The sequence below is a fragment of the Ascaphus truei genome, chromosome 8, assembly GCF_040206685.1.
Source record: "Ascaphus truei isolate aAscTru1 chromosome 8, aAscTru1.hap1, whole genome shotgun sequence".
Classification (NCBI taxonomy): domain Eukaryota; kingdom Metazoa; phylum Chordata; class Amphibia; order Anura; family Ascaphidae; genus Ascaphus; species Ascaphus truei.
Genome location: NC_134490.1, coordinates 67,036,644 through 67,043,648, shown reverse-complemented (window position 1 = coordinate 67,043,648; position 7,005 = coordinate 67,036,644). Strand labels below are relative to the sequence as shown.

General features: G+C 38.9%; 1 long non-coding RNA gene across 1 annotated transcript; it reads left to right on the top strand.

Moving 5' to 3' along the window:
* The first annotated feature begins 1,533 nt into the window (after window positions 1-1,533).
* Window positions 1,534-4,651, top strand: LOC142501880 (uncharacterized). Its single transcript, XR_012803583.1, has 2 exons — window positions 1,534-1,672; window positions 2,791-4,651. It is a non-coding gene; the product is annotated as an uncharacterized LOC142501880 (long non-coding RNA).
* Window positions 4,652-7,005: the final 2,354 nt, after the last annotated feature.

The window sequence follows — 7,005 nt, the reverse complement described above, 5'->3', positions numbered from 1 at the left end:
GAAATCTCTTAAATTAAACAATTATGCTTAATGTAATTTGTAAGGACTATTGTGGTACTTTCAAAGTGAAAGGTCACTGTAGATAACAAATGCAGAAAAAAGGACCACGGATAGAACATAAGCGCGGTCATCGGAAAATCATACTCTAATTACTTTCTTCCTGTGTAGCAGTTCTACAGACAATTAGCTTAGTGAATACAGTGGTAAAGGTAATTGACAATATACTGCATTTTATTAAATGAGCACCTGTTCTGTGGGGGAAGATTTATAATGATTGTATTTTTTTAGAAATGTATATACAGTGCTGTATTTGTTGGAATAAATACATAAATAATATAAAGGTAAATTATATGGGTTGCTGTAAAGAGACTATTGTTTGCCTAGTCTCATTATTAACTGCCAACTATCCTGACATTTGTGTAATAAAGAACACCAAGATCCAAATTGTATTGAAATCTGCCACATTGGTTTTCCAAGCTTTCTTTGGTCTCTAAGGCCTGGGACATAGTAAGCACTTAGGTGCTGCTGCTCGCTCTTGCTTGCTGCCGCTCACTCTACCAGGAGCTTTTTGCTGTCCTGGCAGAGGAGACAGCAAGCGCGCTTGGGGGGGGGTATCACTGTGTGTGTGTCACTTGGTAGCTGTCAGTGTGTGTATGTTTGTGTATATGTGTATATATTATATAATATTTTTAAAATTATTAAAAAAGAAAAATTTGTGAGAATAAATTATTTATTAACATTATGCAACTTTGATAAATATATTCACACACATACATCACACACACACATCACACACCCATACACATCACACATACATACACACACACACACACACACACCCATACACACAAATAGCATTTACAGAAATCTTTACCTGAAACTATTTAATCCAAAACATTTTCAGCCAGAGTTGATCTTACATTAAAATACTGACAGTATCCAAAGCATTAAAAATATAAACAAGTGAAAGTTATTTTTTCGGGTCAGTTCCGGTGTGGTTTCCACCTGTCGGCCAACAGAGTCAGAGCTGTGGCATACAGCAAGTAGCCAATCAGAAAGCAGAAAGTGCAGGATGCGGGCCCCAGAGAGACGAAGGCGGACAGAACATAAGTATCACCAAGAAGAGAAGAGTCCGGTAGCTGGCCATAAACCTGAGGCGGACGCGAGGGGTGGGGGGCTCGGCAGGGTGGTGTGAGGCAGTGGGGCTTATGGTGTGTGTGGGGAACTCCTCCAACAGGAAGCAAAACGGAGCACAGCCGTGAAGCAGACGAGGGTAACGAGGGTGGTGACTAAAAAGTTTTATTGAACAGACATGTGCAGCTGATGGATCCTCTGACGCGTTTCAGCCCTCAGGCCTTTGTCACTCTTTGACAAAGGCCTGAGGGCTGAAACGCGTCAGAGGATGAATCAGCTGCACATGTCTGTTCAATAAAACTTTTTAGTCACCACCCTCGTTACCCTCGTCTGCTTCACGGCTGTGCTCCGTTTTGCTTCCTGTTGGAGGAGTTCCCTGCATTTTCCTGCCGGACAGCACGTCGGGTAGCTGCTGCTTCTGGATGACATCACCGCCGGTCATGTGACCGCCCTACGCGACGCTGCAGTTGCGGGAGGGTTGGCGGTGTAACACTGAAGGTTTGGAGGATCGAGTCACGGCATTCATATCTACTGAATCGTGAGTGTATGCAACACGTTGGTGCCCAGAGATGGGCCAGTTGCTGAGAGATCGTATACATGCATTTATGACATTCCTATGCCGTCACATATTCTGTGAAATTGAGTTTATAAACGCAGCAGATACTATGCTGTTTCTGATGCACCTGATGGGATAACCTTGTTTACCCGAATATAGTTATGGTGTGTGTGGGGGCAGCGCTGATCAGATGGTACCGGGAGAACCATACACACACACATACATACACACATACACACACCTCTGCTGGTCTGGTGGCTCTGTAGTAATGCCGGACCGGCTGCAGCCCCATTGGATGGGAGCGGTCACGTGACCGCTCCTCCGCTTCCCCGAGCGGCAAATTTCAAACTTGCCTCTCTCTGGGAAGTTTCTCAGCCTCCGCACGCATCAGCAAGCATGCGGAGGGAGAAACTATAGCCGCGCTGATTACAGATGCAGGGGCTTTGTGCATCTGTTCAGCGCGGCTCAGCGACGCTGAGTTCACTATGTCCTGGGCCTAAGGCTGGTTCTATACTGCCGGGGCGTGCTACGCAGTGCGCACGCACAGCAGTTATAGATGGTTGAGGACAGCCAGCCCTTCTATACAAGGGCCGCACACGCACGGCAGGGAGCCGACAGACAGCAGGGAAAAGAAGGAAAATCATCTTTTCGCGCCGCTACCGGTGGTGAATGTATGTATATGGTGTGTGTATATATGTATGTGTATGTATGTATGTATATGTATTTGTGTGTCTGTACAAATGTAATAAATATTTTATTTCTGCATTTAAAAAGAAAGGTATTTTGATACGACAAGCTCTGAAGATTAGGTGTCTTTAAATTAGTTTTTTTCAATAGCAATATCTATATAGATATAGTTATAGATATATATATATACACACACACATACATATATATGTACATACAATAAATACCTAAAAAGGAGCCCCATCGCTGTGGCATGGAAATAGAAAGCACACCATCTTAAAGGTGAAAATAACAAATTATTATCAAGGCGAGATTTGCCAGTTTCTGTATGGGGAATGGGCTTTTGATAGATTCTAATGTCATCTGTACGTGTTCATGTCATATTTTTACTCTCTCTGAACTTTGTCACTTAGCTCGGACCCAAAAGCAAGTATCCCTGATTATCTCATCCCATCATTTACCAGTTGACTGCATGGTTGGAGGCATCAGTTGACTTACAGTAGTAACCATTATCAAAAGTGAAGGGTGGATGCTGATCAAAATAATGAAGTCCTCTATTGAACTACGCTATGATCTTCAGATAACAGCACCATCTTCCAACATTGTCAGCACCTCCACATGGACTTTCCTGCTTTCAGAAGAATAAATGCATTGTAAATATAATTTTAGAGAACATAAAAGCTTGATAATTTATATATTGAACTTGCGCCTAAGCTATTTAAGATGGATTTACAATATACAGTAACATTATTTACATGCAGAACCTTGCAATGTAAAGAAGTGGACGCTGATCACAATATACATTAACAGCAATGTTCAAATTCTGATGCATGGTTAGGCAACTGATTACAAGACATTTATGGGTTTAAGTCACACACAGTTCATTAGAGCTTTTAGCTTCAACAACAATGTGTGACCCAACAGTGTGAAAACTCTCATAGCTTTTTTTTTTGTAGTGCCAGTGCGATCAAATTCTTCATATTCTTCCATTTGGGCTTTTATTAATGCAAATCGTATAACCCAGGCAAGGAGCTATAACTGCGCCTTTCTCACAGAATCCATTACAATAGAGAGGAATAGGGAACTTTCTGTCTGGAGGAGGGATGGAGAACTCCATTAAATATTCCCTTTTTATTGGCCTATCATGTGAAAGGGTTGTGTGATATCCCAGTTTCTGCTAGAACACTCTACAAATTGCAAAAGGGCTGCCACCTAGTTGTCAATTTATGCACCTGGATTTAGACTTTTTGTTACTGACTCATAAAAGTTTTAATTACTCTGCCTTGATCTTTGACGAACTATTGTTCCCTTGGTTAACACGGTCTTGTGAATTACATTTTTGAACACCTTACAGACAATAGATGCTGAAGGGATTGCCTTTGTTACAGAAGTTCATCTTCCCACCAAAGTTCCTACTCATCTTCCTCTGGAGTAAAAAAAAAAAAAAAAAAGACTTGTATTAGCCAATGCTGTTAAATCCCAAATGAGGAGCCAGAAATTGCATAAGGACGGTGCGACAGCTAAAGCTATTTGTAAAGGTCACACAGAATGTAAGAATAAAATGACATCTATTGTAATTAAAAGGTAGCTACAACTTGCAGTAAGAACGATCAGTCAAATGCGAATTTCTTCCTGAAATCTGTGCTTCCTAGTCTACTTATATTACTCATTTTAACATACTTTTTAAAATAAAATGTATGCTTATATAGCTCTAGCAGTGAATGTTGTGTTGTACATTGTAAAATAAGTTAATAGATTTAGCATAACCCACATATCCTACGATGGGGAAGATTCACTAAGCTCTGATAAAAGGTATTCAAGTAAAAGGCAGGTAACGCGAGATTGATGTCCAATATTCCTTATGTCTGTATACTGAAAGTCAACACTTAAATAGAAGTGAGTACTTGTGCACTCTGAGATTCTTTGGATAACAGTTTTAGGGGTTGGTACAGTCCGGGTCTGTGCAGAGATTCCTCAGCTGCAAATGAAAAAGTCAAAGGTGGCCCATCATACAATAAAACTTAACACACATAAGCACAACCTCATGTAACATGCTGCAGAAATAAATTAAGCAAGATGCTCACACTGAACTGATTCGTGTTATTGTGCGACAGGCCACCTTGGACTTTTTATTATTCATTTAACTCTAAGCATTCTATTTTTCAGGCTTATTCTAAATGAACCACCTATAAACTACAAAGGAAACAGAATATGTTCGCTATATGTATGTATTTTGTATGTATTATAGTTTGTCAATAAAAAGTGTGCCAATTCCTTTCCGCAATTTACACTGTCTGGAAAAAAAGTAGCTTCATCAAAATGTAATTAACTTTTTGGACATTCCTTATATCAACTTGCAAAACACAATCCCAATAGCGAGAGATTTGTTTAAATAGGTTAATTTATACATTTGATTCTCGGTAAATATAGGTTTGAATTATTTTGCTGTATAATAAAAAAGGAGCTTATTATGCGATTTAACAAATATTTTCCAACAAATACATTGACTTCATGTAAAATTTAAAACAAGTTGTACACAACCTCTGTATCTTGTTTTGACCATTTTAGAGTAGTATTATAAATCAAATGTGTTTTCGAATTGGCATTTTAGAAATCGCAATGAGTACAAAGATACGCCAAAAAGGGAACAAAATTCTGCGCATGTTTTAACAGAACGCTCTGGTAATGCAGCATGGTCATGATGGAAGTGGGAAGAGTGGACATTAGATTTTGGGGGACGACATCAATGATTGGCGAGTGATCTCTTGACTATGGATATACCAATCTGAGTATTATATTGGATGTATAACAGATTTCACAACACCTTCAAATCACATGGAGGAACGGTGTAGAGGAATACTTCCATTATGGGGAGAATCCCCATTTTGTTGGCTGCATGTCTTCCAAAAAAAAAGATAAAACAAATGCTTACAAATTTTGCTTTGTAACAGTTCAGCCATTACCATGCCATACTGGAGTTTGTCAATGTTTATTTCAGAGATTTTTCTGAAGTTAAATGTGCATATTTAAAGTATTTAATCATTAAAAAAAAAATCTTCAAATTCAATTTTAGATACAGAAGGCCTTCTAAAAATCAAAAAAAAAATCAGACACACTTGCAGTCAAATTGATTCAAATGTGGTTCGAATAAAATATTTTGTTCTTTTCAGCGAAGATACATTTTCCAAGAACGCACTGTGGCATTCTGTGGCCTAAAAGCAATAATGAATACATATTGGTAAATATAGTCGTCTATATCTCTTTAAGAGAAACTAAGGACTTTATATATCAGAAGACTTAATTCCTCTCTCATTGCTTAATTGGAAATGGTATCAAGTGAGTTAAAGCTCCAGACCAAGCACTATCCTGCATGTGTGTTTTTTTTAATAAAACAGTTCTGTACAGTAATATGATAAAATACTTGTAGCATTTTTTTTTAAACAACTCCGAATTAGTTTTTTTTTTTTTTTTTAAACTTATATTTTTATATATTTTTTTCACACAAATGGGAAGGTTGAGGATACCAAAATAAGGGGGGGGGAGGAGGATCAACCATTTTGTATCAAATTTCTTACAAACAGCAACAGTCACATTACATATCATACAACATTTGGTAAACACCTAATTTTACATTCAGCACTCACATATCCTCTTTCCCTCCGGGAGCGCCCCCCTATCCAGCATCCCAGGGCTCCCAGACCCTATCATATTTCCTAGTGGTATGGTTCAGAAATGAAGTAAATTTCTTCATTAATTGAACATCATTCATCCTTCTAATAACCTCTCTTCTGGAGGGCGGGAGTGTCTTTTTCCATGCCGCTGCTACAGCACACCTAGCTGCCGTTAGAATATGCAGGATCAATCTTTGTGTATGGTGATTCACATCTTCCATAGGTTTAGCCAGAATAATCAGTTGGGTCTAGTGGGATTTTGATGTCAGTCACATCTTTTATTAGTTTCAAAACTGTCCTTCAATACATCTACATTACTGGGCAATACCACCAGATATGTGCCAAATCTCCTAATTGTCCACAAGCCCTCCAACATCTGTCCAAGGTCCCCAGGAACATCTGCTTTAGTCTTTTGGGTATGTAATACCAACGTAACAAAATGTTATACATATTCTCTTTTGTTACCGTACATATGGAGGTTTTACCTACATTGTCCCAAATATCTTCCCAGTCCTCCCTTGTTATTTCAGTCTGGAAATCAAGAGCCCATTGGTCCATAGATTTATGGTTTGGGGTAACTTTTTTAAGAGATAACCCCTGGTACAGAGATGATATCAAACCTCTTTGGTATTTTTTTGTTTTACATAAATCTTCAAATCGTGTATAACTAGGAAATTCCTCATCATAGAAGCCCTGACACACACACTGTCAGACCTGCATATACCTAAACAGCTCAATTGACTAAATATACTAAACCGCTCAATTTGGGGCAGACCATACTTTCTCATCAATTCCTCAAAAGACATTAGCTTGTCTTTTTCTAATAAATCTCCTACCTCCAGAATTTCTCACTCTCTCCAAATGTCAAAACCCTGACCCTGAAAACGCGGAGTAAACCCCGGATTACCTAACAGGGACACAAGCCTAGAAGGGGTCAACACAACCTTATATTTTTTG